Source organism: Seriola aureovittata, chromosome 8, assembly GCF_021018895.1.
Source record: "Seriola aureovittata isolate HTS-2021-v1 ecotype China chromosome 8, ASM2101889v1, whole genome shotgun sequence".
Lineage (NCBI taxonomy): Eukaryota > Metazoa > Chordata > Actinopteri > Carangiformes > Carangidae > Seriola > Seriola aureovittata.
In genome coordinates, this window is record NC_079371.1 from 1,442,353 (window position 1) to 1,461,224 (window position 18,872).

Genomic DNA, 18,872 nt, shown 5'->3' on the forward strand with positions numbered 1-18,872 from the left:
ATGACGTCATGAAGCAGCGTGGGATCATGGGAGTTGTTGTCTCCCCCTGGTTTAGATTCCTTCAGTGTCAGTGGTTCAGGAAATCAAACAGACCCGGTGATTATAGAGTTTGAGCGTCGCTGTACGGAGGACACGAGGCGTCTCTGAGCAGCTGGAACCTTTGTGTCTCTGAAAAGGTATGAAGCAGACGTTCAGCAGGTTTTCACCAGCAGCTGAACGATCCACAGAGGTTTCCTCCTCTGCACAACAAACACAGAAACACTGAATAAAACAGTTTCACGTTAACAATCAGAGACTCACCGACACTCTTCAGTGACACAGGACAGGACGTCTCCAGCAGCTGGAGCTGAGCTGTCTCACATTTCCTCAGCTTGTTTCTCTGATAACTTCAGATCCAGACGTCCAGCGACTAAAATCTCTGGTTCAAATACAGACTGAAAACCACCGAGGCGTAAAAAGTGAATCCTAAAAATGTGACTTGAAACTGGGTAAAAGTCCATTTTGAGCTTCTCATTCACAGACGACCAAATGAAACGTCACCATGATTAAAATCACAGATTTCTCTGGTTGAACCGATGGAAACATCTGTGACATACAACAACATACAGACGCAGGTCGAGGTGTTTCTACACGTTTTCATGTGGAAAAGTTACAACTCTGACTCTGAGTCAGTAAACTCACTCACTCACTCACTCACTCACTCACTCACTCACTCACTCTCACTCACTCACTCACTCACTCACTCACTCACTCACTCACTCACTCACAGTTTGTGAAGTTGAGTGACAAATGTGTGTGAAACACGACGCTGCCAGCATTTGCGATCAGTGTGTCCGCGGCGCTTGTGAAAGACGGCAAGCTGTGATTGGTCGGGCTCCAGCGTGAAGGTCGCCTTTTCTCTGGGCTACATCACAGCGAGAATCTGCGACTCTGTGATCATGTGTGTGATGAACCTGTGACCTGGACCCAGCAGGGAATATTACTCCAGGAGAAACCAGCGCTGGATTCTGGCCTGATGCTGAACATCTGGACTGAGGATGATGGAGGAAATAAATCAGAGACTTCTTCTTCTGCTGTTTTGTGATATGTCAGGATAATACAGAGGTAAACTTTTAATAATAACTTGGTGATAAATTTCTTCACACACACACACACACACACACAGCTGTACGCTCAGAGCTCTTCCTCCCTGCCTACATGCTTCACCCTTTGTCCCATTATCTTTTGTTCAGCGTTTGATCCGCTGATTACATAATTGCTATTGTATAATGGTCTTTTTATAAAACTGACCTGCATAATCAGACCGTCTTAGACGCAGCTTCTCTCAAAGCAAAAGCAACATTATGTAACTCAAACTGTTATTTACCGCCACGTGTCGCTGAAGTTTATTGAGATTAGAGTTTATAATTTAAAGAAAATGAATGAAACACAGCGATGGCAGGCGTTTTATACGAACGTGACACGGGGAGATTTGAGTTGAGTCTCTGTGTGTTCAGCTCTAACCACAGTTTGTCTTTCTAAACTGATGCTGGTTACAGTTAATATTCTTGAAATCTGAGTCAACAGAGATTATCCCGTTGAGATGACAGACAGAAGTGAGAGGATCTGTGACGCTGATCAACGTGTCACTGGTGAATGTTACAAATATAATTATATCAATACACAACCTGTTTAAACTTCTTTGATTAAATTTGATTTGATCGTTTTGTATTTTTTACCATTTTAACACGTAGAATGTAATTACTCTGTAAACTCAGATTGTTAATTAACTAATTATAAAGCCGCTCTGATCAGCTCGGCCTCTGTTTTCTCTCTTCCTTTGATTATTATATTATATATTATTTTATATTAATTATACTCACACATTAAATCCATAATCTCCTCTGGATTACTCAGAGGTTGCTCTCACTGTCAGTTTGTTTTGTTTCTGTTCTTCCTTTATGTCATCATGATTACTTCATTTATTATTTATTCATTATTAATTCTGTGTTATAGTTTCTCTGTGTTCCTCTTCATGTAGGAGGTGATGGTGTTGGTTCACTACGGCAACCTCAACTCAACGTATTTCCATTTCAGCATGAGACTGTTACCAGCCTACAGCTTCTGTGCAGCGTCTGTGCACGACCTGTGACCCGGCCGTGCACAGACGCTGCAGGCGACTCGTGCACGACCTGTGACCCGGCCGTGCACAGACGCTGCAGGCGACTCGTGCATGTTGGACGAGGAAACGATGAACAACAACGAACCTTTTACTCAGAGCGACGTGTCGAGAACGAGACGCTGCTGTCGTCACACTAAAACCAGAGTTCAGTGAATCTGATGATGAACGTGATGATCTGTTAGTGAGAGACTCTTTCATGTTTCTATCAGTTTAACTTTTATTTGTTGTTTGCAAAACAGTCATTATGTAAAGTGGGAAAGAAATGTGTAACATGACGAAGGTTAAAATCTTCGACTTGATTTTTATTCATGTTTCCACAGTGACTCAGTTTGTGAATGAGGTGGTTTACAGGTGGGTCAGAGTCACTGCTGTAAATGCTAATATTTCTATTTCCAAGTTCAGGAGCAGAATGAAGGAAAATAAATCTTCATTCAGTTCAGAGGGCGAGTAAAACGACCTTACTCTCTCTCTCTCTCTACTTTTCCTTTTATTCTTTTCCTCTTTCTCTTTTCTTTCTCCTTCCGTCATATTTTTCTCCCTCTGATAATTCCCCCTCTCCCCTCTGCTCCCTCTCTCTCTCCCTCTCTCTCCCGCCTCAGCCCACTGTGTCCCTCTGCGGTCGTCCCCCCTCCGCCCTGTAGGGGTCACTGTGGCTCTTCATCAGCCCCGGCCCCTCGGAGCGGCTGCAGCCCCTGTAGTGAAACGCCTTCCAGGCATCATTTTCTTGGTCAAAGTATAAAATGTTTTTCTTTTTTTTTTTTTGTGCATAATGGAAGCTGGAGAATATTAACGGGGCAAATATCTGATTTCATGCAAAAGAAAATATCTGATGTACAGAGAGGAATATTAAACATGTCTCCTGGTATTGTAGTTTTTAGGACGACTTGGTGCTAAACAAAAAGAGCTTTTCACTCTCTCTCAGGGAGGAGAGGGAGGGAGGGAGGGAGGAGGGAGAGGCAGGTATTACAGCAGCAGCTCGGCCTCCGCTTCCTCCAACACGTTCAGCTACAGCAGATACAGGCACCGAGTTAAAGGATCATTTCACCCAAATCATAAAAAAAAACCTTTATGGAGTCCGGTGTTTTGTGTTTTACCTGCATCGTCTGAAACCCTCCCAATAATGTGAAGCTTTACTGTGACAACCAGACACCATGAGGATTTATATTTCATACAACTGACCTTTAAAAGATGATTATTAAGGTTTTAGTTGACTCAACAAGACAGTCACTATATCTGCTGTATGGGTGTTGCCATGAGCGCCCTGCGTGTGTGCACGTTTAAAGCTGTGAGGTAAGCAAACAGCAGAGTAACAGTAAACCGGTTTATTTAAACGCAACACAAAAGACAAACTGAACAGGTGAAAGGAAACTAAGGATGCAAAGTCTAAACTCAACGCAATCCAGACAGTCGCTGAGGAAGGAAATGGCACAGAGACAGGAAGTAAGACAAACACGAGACACACAATGTAAATAATTTCAAAGTAAAACAGAAACTAAATAAAAATTCAAAGTCCAAAGAAAGCGGAAAAGGTGTAAACATGAAGTCATGAATTGAAGAGTTCAGTCAGAGAATAAAGGACATTATTATTAGTATTAGTATTATATTAATATAACTAGTTAAAAACACACAACATACATATAAGGATAAATATTTACAAAGATCTGTTTAATATTCGGTAGGAACTAATGTTTTAGTGTCGTATGGGGCGGGGCTTGTTCTTGTGGTTGCACCTGATGATCGGCATGTGAGGCAGAGGACGAGTCTCTGAGATGATGGGTTAGGCTTATTTTTGTGTTTCTTTATAATCTTTACAGGTATTGATTAGTAATGATATCAGCGTGATGGTCCACCTGCGTTTCATCGATCGTTAACAAGTTAATTAGTCGTTAATTTAACCGAGTGAAGCCTTTTGAGGCTGATATATTTTGTTTGTATTACATCTGTTGATGTGATTATTCTCTATGAGAATGCTCTGTATTATTGTATTGTGTTAATTTATGATTTATGTATTTTATTTATTCAGTTGTGGCGGCACATGGACGGATGTGCAAAATAAATGACTGGAAGCCAAAGAACGCCTTGTGCTGGTGTTTCAACTTGAGGAGAAGAGAGTTGACGCAGGCGGCGGATAAATAACGTCAGGTTTAATAAGTAGTTTTGCTTTTTTCACACTTTTCTGTTGCTGGTGTGGTTTGTGTTCACATCAGGAAATTAACAGAAACAAACAGTCCAGTTGGAAGTGGAGGTTTTTTCAAGCACTCACAGTCTGAAGGAAATAAGACAAAGAGTTTGGATGTAAAAGCTGTTAAATGTTGGTAAAAAAAAAAGAACAATGAACACAATATAACCCAATAACAAAACCCTGCCCAGGGCCTGCAGAAGAAGAGGCCATGTTCCTGCTCCTGATCTTTACCTTGTTTTATTGTGTCAGCATCCTTCATCAAACTGTCTCATCACTTCCTCACCAGCCTTCATCCTCCCGTCCACGTCACAGCCAATCAGAGAGCAGAGGTTGTTGTCCTCCTAAAGGCCAGGTGAAGCCCCGCCTCCTCCTGCTGTGCGCACGTTACACATATTTCATTCATTCTGACTTTTTAGTAAAAAAATATCGTATGTTCAGTACGAGCTCATCTACGAGTGAACGCTGTCGGAGAGTCTCTCATCACGGCTCCTGCAAACACAACAACACCAACAGAAACCTACAGAAATCTGTTAATAACAAAATCGCAGTGAAACTATTTGTTGTACGAGCAAAAACAACAAAAACAACAGAGGCGTCCGTTATGTTCTCATGTTCAGATCCTCCCACCTGCTCGAAATGACCACTCACGTCACGTCTGCTGCTCTTCTAGTTTACTGGTGTAAACAGAGTCCTGATGCACAACAGCCAATGATAATCATTAGCGCTAATGACGATAACAACAGAGCGCTCATTAAAACCTGATGTCAATGTCCTGCGGATGAAAGAAAACCAAAACAGGAAAACACAAAATGGAAGATATTTATGGATCCAGAGAAAATGGCTTTTCATCTAATGAAGCAAAAGCACATGCAATTTACACACACACACACACACACACACACACACACACACACACACACACACACACACACACACACCAATCTTCATTTGCAGGGTGTTTGTGTTCTCTTGTTTTTAGCCGTGTTCTTCAAAAGAGGGAAATCAGATCCTGCAGTCACAGAGCAGCTGCTGACACACTGCAATATATTCTATATGTGTGTGTGTGTGTGTGTGTGTGTGTGTGTGTGTGAGTGTGAAACCTCCCTGTATGAAGAATGTAAACTAAATGCAGACTGTGATTTTTTTAAATCATCCTTTTAAGTTTGTGTTGCCGGCTTCTTGAGGGCGGTCGACACCACAGGCGTGTTGTGCAGCTCTCTCTCTCTCTCTCTCTCTCTCTCTCTGTTGTTTTACACTGTCAGGTCCATTTTGATTTTGATTTTTTTTTCTCCCTTTGCTCAGTGAAGCGTAACTTCCACAAGCAGCCGTTTAAATCACAACTCTACAGTCTGTTGTGAACACGTGACGTAAATCCATACTTATAGATCAAGGGCCCCAGTTTCACCATTAACTGTCTCCTTTCAGTCTGAGCCGACAGTGAAGAGCTGCACAGGTGGACAGGACTGTTCGAGTGCAGGTGTGGAGCAGAGAGGTCAGCTGACTGACACAGGATCACACACGAACTCTTCAACAGAAACATCACACACTGACTGATGGAGGTTCTGCTTTAAAAGAAAAAAACGAAATAAAACAAAATAACTCGCACATACTGAAATTTTCCTCCTGCACGTTTCTGAAATTAAGCGAGAGAATAATCACAGAACAAAAATAAAACAGTTTAATGATCAAACGCGGCTGTGGTCGTGCTTCAATTAGTGTGAAGCACAATAAGGTTTGGTACAGACTCTGTTGTGGTTTACAGAAACCACCTGTCACCGCCACGCTCCTCGGGACAGGCGGCTCCCAGGGCAGTGATAACGGCGGTCGGACCGAACAGACTGGCGCTTCAGTAGCGCCTTCACGCTTCACCTGCCAACATGATGATTAATGCAGCATCCACATCGTATCACACCGGCTATAATTACTGTTATGTGACAAAACTGTTCACCTCAGCCTCCGAGTTGTAAATCAGAGCGGCAGATATGGCGAATTTCTGACAGCTACGGTATCTCCAAGTTGAAGTGGTAGGTGTCAAAGAAATGGCAGGAAAATGGTGACAAAGACGCAACTGTTTGTATTTACATAAAAAAATGATAAACACTAACGCAATAGATTCAGCTGCATTAAAATGAGCTTCACACACTGAGGTCCTGCAGACACCTGCAGCAGCAGGATCTACCTCGGAAGCGGTCTGAGCTCTTTAGCAGATGTTAGTATCTCTGTGGACAGATGTTGTCACCACAACAGCATCACGACTGCTCAAGATACCGTCACAAAAGTTTGCGGGTGTGTAGTCGAGATCAAAATGGAGGCTGAGTTCGATGACGGGTGCTGCTGAGATCCCACTGCAAGATGTTCTCTGGTTCAACATGTTCACAATTTGCTACAAACACAATAACACAGGATAACAGCTAATTTAGGCTTAATTTCTGGTGTTGCTACAGGGGTAACAGTGTTGTTGGAATAATGCATAAATACAAGTACAAATAATGAGAGGTTTTCTTGCTCTTAAAATTCTGCCAACATGGCAGGAAGGCAGCAGAAATTACAAATACTAAAAGTCGAGTTCAAAGTCTTCATGGTTAAAAGGAAGCAATATTGTTTTGTGGAGGGAGAACTGCTTTCTAAAATTAAAAACTTAAGGCGTCAATAAAAAGAAAGAGAGTCACTGTCTCTCCTCCTCCTCTTTCTCTGCAGCTTAAAAGAGCAACGTGGGTAAAGACTGTGCAGGTGGTGATGATGCGTCCTCCAGAGGCCGAGCCGGCTGTTCGAGTCCCTGATCACATGTTAACACTAATTAAAGGAAAGAGAGAAGGAGAGAGGACAATCTGTGCACTAATCATTGGCAAACATTAACTGTGGATCCAGATCTGGACCTCAGACCACATGACCCTGTAGGACTCAGGAGTTTCCCCCGAATTATGTGCCGTTCTGCCAGAACATGAATGTGCTCAATACATTTCTGGCCCAGTCCAGGACCGTAAAGATGTCTGTCTGTGTGTGTGCTGCAAAAAAAAATCTGGAGTTGGTACACTCTGTTAAATGGGATATTAACAAAGGGGTTTGAACCAACAATTCCAAACAGTCAGCAACAGCAGGCGATTGAGCTTGTGCACAGGACAAGGGAAAGAGGGGGTGGGGGAAGTGGGAGTGAGAGACGGTAAATCTGGCACATGCTAACCGGCAGTGCCAATTTAAGGATTACCAGGGGAAGGAGAATGAGCAGTCTGCCCTTCTGTTGCCACCAGACTGTGTGGAGTTTTGAATGGGGTTGATTGGGACTGCAGACAAGAGACCGGCGACGACGTTGAGGCAAGCGCATGCAGGAACGTCCGCCAGCGGCGTCGTACTCCGGTGGCGTATACGAACTGCATTGTCAAGAAGAAGAGATGGCTGACGGAACAGCTAGACTGTAGGTTAGAAGAAAAAAACGGAAAAAGAAGGTGCACCAACTGGGACTGGGAAAGAAATGAGGCCCTGGCCCGCACCCTGAATGACAGGCACACAGAGAGGGCCAGTAATGGAGACCAATAGGGCCGGTAAAAACTTAATGGATGTTTTGACGGTTCCCCGGCTCACTGCTGTTGCTAGCCTGGATTTGTCCCGGTAGTGCAGAGGACCAGTCCAACTATGGCGGAGAGATCTCAGAGAGTTGAAAGGCATGAAGACGGATGTGGAGGTTGGTCTGTTTTGGTAACAGCCATTAGAACAGTATTGTTTTGCGCTGTTTGCTAATGTCTGTGATAGCTAACCCCAGCTGGTTAGTTAGCTAGCAGGCACATGTGTTACTTACTTTCTAGTTTGTCAAGATGTGTTGTTGGTGGGATGTTGATGTGGAACTCTCTTTATCTTTTACTCTGTTGTGTTCTGGATGTTTGTGTACATATTTGTTTGGTTGAAATTTTGGTGAAAGCTTTTAGTAATCTTCTGTTATTTTGTATGTTTTAACTTCTCAAGGAAAAGTGCTTTATAAATACAGATTATTATTCTCATTATACTAACATGTTACAGTAACATGTAAAGCAACAAAATGTTATTAAAAAATATGAAAAAACTTGCTACAACCTTAATTTTGTTGCTAAATAAATTGATAAAATAATAGAATAAAAGTCAATAAAACCTGAAGCAGTATCAGCTGGGATTTAATGTCTGCCTTCCTCACATCACTGCCTCTTTCTGCATTTCTGACATGCATGTTAAAAAGCATGCACTGGTTGAAGAATATCAAACAGAGGGGGGGTTTATGTGATTTTGCAGGGTCTTTGTGCGTCTCGCCCTCGCCGACTAAAGCCACAAGAAAACAGCTTTGAGAAAAACACCAGCGCTGATCTCCAGACGAGCTCCGAGTGGGAGGACGAGCGAGGAAAGGTGGGAAACAATCCGCTTGCGCCCGTAGAAATTACCACCTTACCGTGAAAACATGCAGCTCCGAAGCCCTGTGCTGATAAAAAACCAAAGAAATAAATAAGAAGCAGCACTCCGCCGCCTCCCTTCCTCTTCATTTATTCTCACCAGGCAGAGTTTATCATTAGTAGTCCACAAAAACATCAGTCATGTTAAAGCGTGCTGGTATTTCACCGTTACGGCTGAAACTGAGGTTCCCTGTGAAAAAAACCAAATGTGTGAAATTCACCATCTGATGTGATTTTGTAGCCTGAGGCCGATTTCAGCTCAAACACTTGATGAGAAAATTCAAGACAGTTTCCACGAACCGAGAGGTCGAGGAGCGTTTCAATAGACGTGCTGTAATTTCTCCATGAGCAGGAATCACCGGTCACATTACGTCTTCTAGGAAAATCCCAATAAAGTTTTGAGCTGTGCAAATAAAACCCAAACGTCGCTCTCCATATAAATCCATGGAAACATATCTCAGCCAATCGGGAGCTTTCATCAGCCTGTTGATCGAGCACCGTCGGCCAGTGAGCCATCGACCCGTCGACCCTTTTAATGTCCAAGCTCTTTGCTCTGAAAGGTGACCTGCAGCGGGGATCAAACCTGCGGCGTGCTGGGTACAAGACACCCCCCCACCCCCCACCCCCCTCCCCGTCTGGGCCTCAACATTCAAGAAAACATTAGAGAAACCTCCATCGACCCTGGAAGAAATAAAACAACTGGAAACAAAACAGAGAAAGAATGAAGAGAATCGAACGAGTGCAGGATTAAACAGGACACAGTCGCAGGCTGAGTCCAGTGACGGAGCTGTTTGAGCAGGAAACCAGTCAGTCAGGTATAAACCAGGAAGGAAACAGTCGTGTCAGGCTTTGCATCAGTCACTCAGTGAAGCAGGGGATCAATGGAGCGGTCGGTCAGTTGCTGACTGGTTGTTGGCTGGATGTTGTGAGGCTCAGCAGGTCGATGTCTGCAATCAATGGCGAAAACAAGCAGAGAAACAACATGCTGTGTGTGTGTGTGTGTGTGTGTGTGTGTGTGTGTGTGTGTGTGTGTGTGTGTGTGGTTTGTCTGAATAGAAGTGCAGTAGAAAAGCTCTCTCTCTCTCTCTCTCTCTCTCTCTCTCTCTCTGAGCACCAAACAAACCGAGCGGACACAAAGTGAGGTTTGTCTCTGGAAACTATTTCATAAAATACAGTTTATGTATCATCTCCAGAGTCGTGCTGCTGCCCTGAGAACAACCTGTGGAGCAGAGCGAGGCCCCGCCCTCACTGAAAACCTCTACATTCAAACTCAGGAGCAGAAGCTGCTGTAGGCCAGTTTTTTTTTTTTAAAGGACCCATATTGTAGAAAGTGAGAAAGTAGATATCCATGTGTAGTGTGATTATAGATCAGCTCTAGCTTCTATATTAATACTGTGAAAGTATCAAAGCCTCAGTCCACAGAGAAATGCACACAGCCTGTATTCAGAAACTGAGCCTTAAAACCAGCCGTCAGGACTTCTGGAACTTTGTGATGTCACAACAAAGCAGTCACCAAGCCCCGCCCACCTGGACCCACCATCCAAACCTTGCAGGATTTGGTTTCTCTGAGTGTTTTTACCTGAAATCTGCTATATTTTTATTGGATCACTCAGAAAACAGTCAGCCAATCAGAAGAGAGGCTCAGAGCCTCCTCTCTTCTGATTGGCTCACCGACCTGTTGTTACTAGAGCTCCAGAGAGAAGCCTGAGAGAGGAGATGTAAAACTACACTGAGATGGTTTTTGGTTCTTAAAACCACAAATAGATCTTCTTATGGAGCCACACTTCAAATAAAACACAGAAGAAGAAGAAAATATGGAGCTTTTAAAACAGCCGAGACAAAGTTTGTCTGTTTTAAAAGTTACATACAGTGTGTTTAAGTCTTTACACTAAAGGAGGAGACACAGCTGTTGTTTCTGCGTTTTAACATCACAGAAAATCTTGTCATGTCAAGTAAAAATACCTTTTCACCATTGTATTCCTTATCCATTAAAGTTACTGATTTCAGGACCTTTTTACCTGAGTTTGAATATAAAAAGTTTGAGGAGAGTATAAGATTTAAAATCGAGAGACAGCGAGTCCAAATGAGCAAAAAGCAAAACCCACAGAAATGACCCTGGAGTCCACATGAAGCAGGGGAAGAAGTAAATATGTGCCAGTTAACAAATATGAAGCCTGTGCTCTCGAGTCTGACAAAGAAAGGCAGAAGGTCTCTGAAGCTCTTCTGCACTCAGTTTGCCAAACAGTGAAGTGTTGTCTCTTTTCTCTCTCCAGCCTTCATCATCCTCTCCCCATTCAGCGCCACACCTCGCTGTGAGGAGACTCATTCTTCTCGTCCCCCGCTGCCTGCAGAAATTGGCCCAGAGGACTAAAGCAGGGGGAGGAGAGGGGGAGGGGGGAGGGGGGAGAATAGCTTCTGACACAAAGCCTCCATCCACTTCAGACAAAACCTTCCTCTGGAGCGTCAGCACAGCCGCTGGTTTAACGTCTGTTACTCTGATAATGAACTCAGTTAAAGACCACCTGGAAGCTCATGAATCAGACTCTTCAAAACCTCAAAGACCAAAGTTCTGCAGCTCAGACTGAGAAACACTGAGAACAGAGAAAAGCAAAGTCAAGCCAAGTCAAGTAAAGTTAGTCTGTGATTTCATGTAAACGCGGAACAAATACAGGGATCACATTTAGCAATGAAGCAACAGGCTCAGCACAGCAGGAAGTGGTAATAACTCCTCCCCTTGAGGAAGGTAGGCTCCTCCTACAGGTGGACACCTGGGTGGAGGTGAGGCTCATTAAATGCTTTATCATCAGCGGTAGAGGAAGCAGCAGCGGGAAGTGAGTCGGGGTGGGCGACCTGACGATCTTATATCACGAACGATCTTTACTTTGACACATGATCTACTTTCATTAAAAGTTGTATTCAGGTATTTAAGTTTAAAAGTTCAGTTGCTGTTAACCAGCCCATTGTTAGCGGTTTAATAGCTAGCCCGCTAACTGCAGCTGGCGATGTTGGTCCTGGTTCGGCTCTGCAGCTTCAGCTAGCTTAGCGTAGCGGCAAGCAAAAGTAAACAGACAGATATACGCATCACAACTTCCAGTCAGGACTTTCAAAATAAAATCAGAGCGGAAGCGGGATGCAGGGATTTGTGAGTTGGGCCGTTGAGCTGAAGTGAAGCGGTTTGTTTCCAGGCAACCATATGCACAACGGATCAGGTGATCACGAGTTTAACTCCACACCTAAATACACCACAACAACTAAAAAGAAAACGGCTTGCTACTAGTTTTGCAGTCACAGCTACAGTTACAGTAAGTTAATTAAGTTCTGCATCTCATTATAATCCATTGTAATCATGATTTGTTGTGTGTGTGTGTGTGTGTGTGTGTGTGTGTGTGTGCAGAACAAACAACACTGTTGTTTAATGAGCAAAGGAAGCTTCTACATGTCTCCTGCTTGTTGTCAGTTTGGTTGAAAAGAACAGAACTAATAGATATTAGTCTAAATATTATTTACAATAAATTTGCAGTATGGACACAACTGTTGTTTATTTGAGCTGAAACAGTCACTAACTGCTGAAACCTAAAGTTTGGTTCTGACAGAAACACTTAGTGCCGCTCAGCTGTTTGAGCGTCCGTCTGTGTGTTCGACTAAATTTCTACTTTTCCAATAAATGATCAGAAATCTATCGGAAACGAGGACGAAGCCTTTTCATTGTGATGAACTTATTAACCTCCCGCTCCTGACGACCCTCAGGACAAACTGTGTGTTTTTAGCTCCAGCACATGAAAGCTTCATCATCGGTGTTTTTTTATTTTCTTATTATGTGTGTAATGAACATCAAAGCCCCTGGAAGCTGCAGTGTTAAAATACAAAACAAATAACAATTTGCATAAAGTCTTTAACCACACATAGTTTACAGTTTTGATGAGAATATTAAATTATAGTGGTTCTCGCTTGCAGAGCTCTGATTATGAACCGTTGTGTTTGTGTGATGCTGATAAGTTTCCTCAGCAGATCTCACACTCATCATTATACCAACACAAGGAATTGGCAATAAAACTGCAGATATATAATGTGCCAAAAAATTCAGTATCCTTTAATTGAACCATTTTCATGTCTGAAAAATAAATAAATAAATAAAAAGTGGCAAGAATTAAGTTTTCTCCCAGAGTCTTATTTCCCTCTGGGTACAATCTATTTACCAGATTTAGACCATCTGCTGAACTCAGACTCTCTTCCAGAACCAGGATGTCTTGTTCTAATCAGCTCAACTATTAATATGTGATCAATCAGGCTGTGTCAGAGCAGATAAATCGCATCACTCGAAGCAGATATTCAATGACTGAACTTGTTGAATAAACTCTATAGTGTCTAAAGGCTGATCTTCACCTGTACCTGTCACCACCTGGACTAAACCCCGCCCATCCGGCATTCAAAGAAAATATGATTTAAAACAAACACAGATTCACTCCGAGCTGTGAACGAGCGACGCGTCAGACCAGGAAGAGATCTCCAGGTGGCGGTCGCCCGAGCGGCGTCGACCGCAAGGCGTCAAAGAAACAACCTCAGAGAGGAAGAAGAGGAGAGAGCGAGGTGCTACGCTCCGGTTGGCTGGTCGATTGATAAATGACTCGGAACCGATCGGAGGAAACTCGGCCTAATGGACTGATCTCCAATGGATCAAAGTTCCCTTTTAGTCCCCGGTGAGGGTCTTACACACACACACACACACACACACTTACACACACACACACACACACACACACACACACACACACCACAACTGTCCCTTTAAGTCATGAGCACGACCCTGACATACGTCTTCCACTTCAAAGGAAGCCTGTTTCCCGGCGTCGTAGCCAGTAGTGATGCAGGGATCGGCTGTGATGTCATCCGAATCCACATGTACGCATCAATAATCCGCCCACACATGATCACACAGGACTAATGTTGCTCAGTAACATCTTACTCTGAAGTGAGAGATTTATTTAAAGTAAAGTTTTTCCTGTTTTGGTAAAGCAAAATAAAAAATAGCGACGTGTGTTTCTATAAACAGCCTGAACATTTTCAATCCTTTCAAACTGAAACCCTGAACGTCTCTGCTGCGTCCAACACAAACCATTTACAAGCTCATGATGACGTTTGGCGGCCGCCCAAAATAAACCATAAATCGAAACAAGTGCAGCATCAAAACAGAGTCTATTTAGAATTTGTACAGTTCGCAGGTTGTGAAAAATCAAAGAGACGGTTTCACTTGTGTCGGACGCGTCTCGTTTGTTCTTATTTTATATTTTTCTAGCTTCAACATTTTGACAAATTCTTTCAAATTCCTGAAACAAACAAAGTGTTTCAGATAAAAGTGGAATTACATCAACATTCACAGAGTTTCCTCATTTTATTTTTTTTTATTTTTTTATGGCGGTCAAAAGTCACAGGTCAAAGGTCACAGGCGTGGTGACCTCACAAATCACAGTTTTGACCTTGTGAATGCAATTATCTCCGTAACGCCTTGAGGGAATTTTTTCAAGTTTGGTAAAAACGTTCACCTGGACTTGAGGATGGACTGACTAGAATTTGGTGGTAATAGGTCAAAGTTCAAAGGTCACGGTGACCTCACAAAACCTGATTTTGGCCTCCTGAACTCTTCAAGGGAATCCCTTCAGATTTTGCAAAAGTGTCTATTTGAACTCAAGGATGAACTGATTGGTTTTAAAAGGTCAAAGGTCACGGTGACCTCAGAAAACATTTGTTTACTGTTACTCAGGATTTCACACACAAATTACAACAAAATTTTACACAGATGTTTAATATTTTCTCTGACTCTGGACAAACAGGGATGTGACCTGGAACTAGTCTGAGTGGCGGAGGGATACGACCACGAGGAGGTGAATCTAGTTCTGAATATACTTCAGGATTCCCTTTGAGCGTCTGAAGAATCCGACTTGACAGGATAGACTTTAATAAACTTCATCGTCCAGCCGAGGAAGGAAAACGCCTCCTCCTGAAGAGAAACCAGGTTTCTAGAAAATGAGTGGTGTAAATGAACCTGTTCGCTCAGTCCGCAGTGAAATACGTCACAATCAGCCGACACTCAATCAATGCGGTGAAACATTTAGCGGCGGTTCTTACTAAATCAGCCGTCCCTTCCCCCGACAGCGGCAGCTTCAGGCCCAGCCGCCGCCGCCGCCGCTCCCCAAAAACCCCCAGCCACGTCTACATTTGGTTCAATGTACGTTGTGACGTCAGGTGACCAAATTACAACGTCCGCTGAACGCCACGATGTCAACGAGCCGACGCTTCATTTCCAACCAAAACATAAACTCAACAACATTTAGAGTCTTTTCATATGAAATAAAGAAAAACAATAAAATAATTTTCAGTGATAATGATTCAAACGCTGTAATTATTTCTCCACATGATGATCACTGCATGAAACAGAAGCAGCTCTCTGTGTTGGACAGTTGGAAGTATTGAGTGACACCCAATACCTTCATGTCATGTGACCTCGGATGACTTGATGGATCATGATCATGTTTAGCTTTAAATACTTATCATATATTCATTTGTGTGTGTTTTGGTCTGAAGTTCTGGGACGGACGGTTGGACGGTTGGTTTTACCGTCTGTCACCGTACGCCGCATCTCATTGGTCAGGAACAGTCAGTGTTAGTCTGTTTTAACCTCGACCTTTTGCCCGAATGTCACGACAAGTGGCCCAGATAAATGAAACCTTATGGATTCATGCGAATGTTTGTCGTGAGTTTTCGTTAGTCACAGACAGACGGGTCGTCAGGTGAGAATCTGAAACCTTCCACTTGGTGTTGAAGGAATTTCACATGTTATTTGAAATAATCCCAACCTGTGTGAGCAGCCCAGTAATCCACTAACACCCCCCCACCACCACCACTGTCCACCCCCCCGACTCCCCTCCACAGCACCTCTCTCCCTCTGCCACCGCCACTGCAACACACACACACACACACACACACACACACACACACACACACACACAATAACACACCAGCATCGCTAAACCTGCCCGTGAAATGGGATTCTCAGGGATGAGAGCTGCTCTTTGTGATCACAGAGGGGGATCCACCACACACACACACACACACACACATACTGAGAGCCTGTGTGTGTGTGTGTGTGTGTGTGTGTGTGTGTGTGTGTGTGCCTCTTTTATTTTGAGATACACACACACACACACACACACATACACAAACACACACATCTGAAAAATGAGACAAACACTTCTTTTTCTCTGAAGGCTCTCTGGAATGGATGTTGTGGGACTCAACTGTTTCTATGGCAACTGCAGCCCATTTACTCCCCATGGTTTGTGTGTGTGCCTGAGTGTGTGTGTGTGTGTGTGTGTGTGTGTGTGTGTGTGTGTGTGTGTGTGTGTGCTCAAATGCTGTGTGTTTTCGTTCATACACACAAACTGTATGCATACTTGTGTGTATACAGTATGTACACTGTGTGTGTGTGTGTGTGTGTGTGTGTGTGTGTGTGTGTGTGACATGACAGCAGCCGACCTGCTCTAATGGATGGGAGTTGTGGCGTCGCCGGTGGCTGATCAGAAACAACCGGAGCCAACATGGCGACATCTGTCGTCCCGCTCTCCTCCTCTGGGGGGAACAGATGTAAACAAACGTATTTCTGCTCTGAAAATAAAAACGTAATAAACAAATCTCAGAGTGTCACCGTGTCACCGTGTCGGTGGCGGTGTGTCTGGGAGCGGTACGTTGGCTGGCTGGAGCGGTTGGAGTGTCGGCGTGCTGTCGCAGGAAGGACTAATAATGGCAAGAAAAGCAAAAAGGCAAGAGCAGGGAACCTGGACGGAGCCGATAGCTTTAACACGCTGGTCTGAGGTCAGCGCTGCAAACACAGTGTGGAAAAAAAACAAGACTCTCTGGAGACTGTCAAGTCGCCACGTTAGAGGCGGCAGCCATGATACTCGTGTCATGACAGGAAACCGACTTCACATCAAATTAAATCTCACAGTTTGATCCAGAATCACCTCCTCGTGGTCGTATCCCTCCGCCACACAGACTAGTTCCAGGTGACATCCTGTTTATCCAGAGTCAGGGAGAATATGAACCATCTGTGTGAAATTTTGTCATAATTTCTTTCTGCAAAAAAGTGTTTTCTGAGGTCGTCGTGACCCTTGACCTTTGACCACCAAAGTCTATCAGTTCGTCCTTCAGTCCAAATGGACACTTGTGCAAAATTTAAAGGGATTCCCTTTATGTCGCATTGTTTTTGTCGCCACGCCCATGACCTTTGACCTCCAAAATCTAATCAGTTCATTCTTGAGTCCAAGTGAATGTTTGTGCCAAATCTGAAGAAGTTCCTTGAGGGCGTTTCTGAGATATCGTGTCCACGTCATCACTGAAGTGACTGATACGATCTCTGACCGGACTCATCACATATGAGCAATCACGGCCACGCCCACTTTACTCTGTAGCCACGCCCCTTAATTTTTAAGTAAACAACATCAACAACAACAACCACACAGTGAGGAGATGATGTTGCTGCACGACACACAGCAACACCTCCCTCCACAGGAGGAAGCAGAAAGGCTGTTATTTCTTTCCTTCTGTTAGTTTGTGGCTGAGAAGGTCAACAGATGATAAACTCTTCTAAAACACTGGAACATACAGAGTCCTTCCACCTCCAATATCTTTAAAGTGGATCGCCTTCAAATTAGAGGATAGAGGAAATGTCACAGCACACACACACACACACACACACACACACACACACACACACACACACACACACACACTCTGTCTCTCAGTCAGCCCTTGTGTGGTTTATAGTGCACTACTTCAAAGGTTATTCTCTGACCTTATTCAGGCTCATATCTAAGGAAATAAAATGGAGGCAGATCAGCGCTCCCTGCTGAACGCTCTTTTGGCAGAGACACGACGACGCGTCTGCTCCGGCTTTCTGCTCCCCCGCTTATTCCTAGAAGAATAAATGAAAGGACATTTTTTTGAAGGACTCTAAACTCAACCGGCTTTATTTCCGCGGGTCAGCACAACTATGTTTTTCTTCATCATTGAGAGCCAGTGTTCTGTGTCGCTGCCGCCTCGTGTCATTTAAAGCACACACGGCGGGTCAGGGCCGACACCTACAGGTGTACGTTCAGCTCTTCACTCATTGTGTCGCCTCTGATTCTCACAAACGCCGATGACGGCCATCTTTTCACAGCCGACAGAAGGTCTGCAGCAGAACGTATTCACCACAACATGAATGTAAAATAATCCATACTTACCTCACAAATACTTAAACTCTTTGATCTGCTCTTTACATTTTATTACTTCCTCTTTGAAACTTTGGTCACATGGTGACGTAACAGGGTTCAGTCTGCTCCTGAATATAAAGCCAACGACACCCGTTAATCTTTTCTTTTTATTATTATAACAGTAACAGTCTCTGTGTTGTGGAGCATATCTCTCTCTCTGTGTCAGACACATCCATATATCAATATTTAGTGTCACACACTCACCTGGAGGACACAAGTCTGGACTTTATATAGATGTACTGTTACCTAGGTAACCTAGAATTACATATGAAAATATTAAGTAACATCAAAAAATTTAAAATATGTACGCTTTAAAACGAACTAATATAGATAAATTACTAACAAAATGTAACTCTGTATTACAAGATGATTAACGTGTGTTTAATGTGACATGTTGCAGTGCACGTCCCCGGGACTCGACCTCTGGGCGTCATGACAACAGACTGAATCACAACCTACGCTTATGATTTTGTAAATCTTTGTTCTGCGTTAATTCAGTAACTCTAATAATAATAATAATAATAATAATAATGATAAAGGAATATGTGATAATTTGATGAATTTGTTTCCTCTTCCTGTCTGTGAGGGAACGATGTTAGAGATCCATCTTCTCATCTGACTCTTATATTGTAGAATCAGGTTTTATTCTTCTTTCTTTTATTCTTATATATACTATAAAAATAAATAACCTACGTCTCTTCATCTCATTTAAAAATGTACCAGTGATCTTTAAAATGACTAGCAGCTCGACCGACATCACACACACTCACTCACACACACACACACACACACACACACACACACACACACGC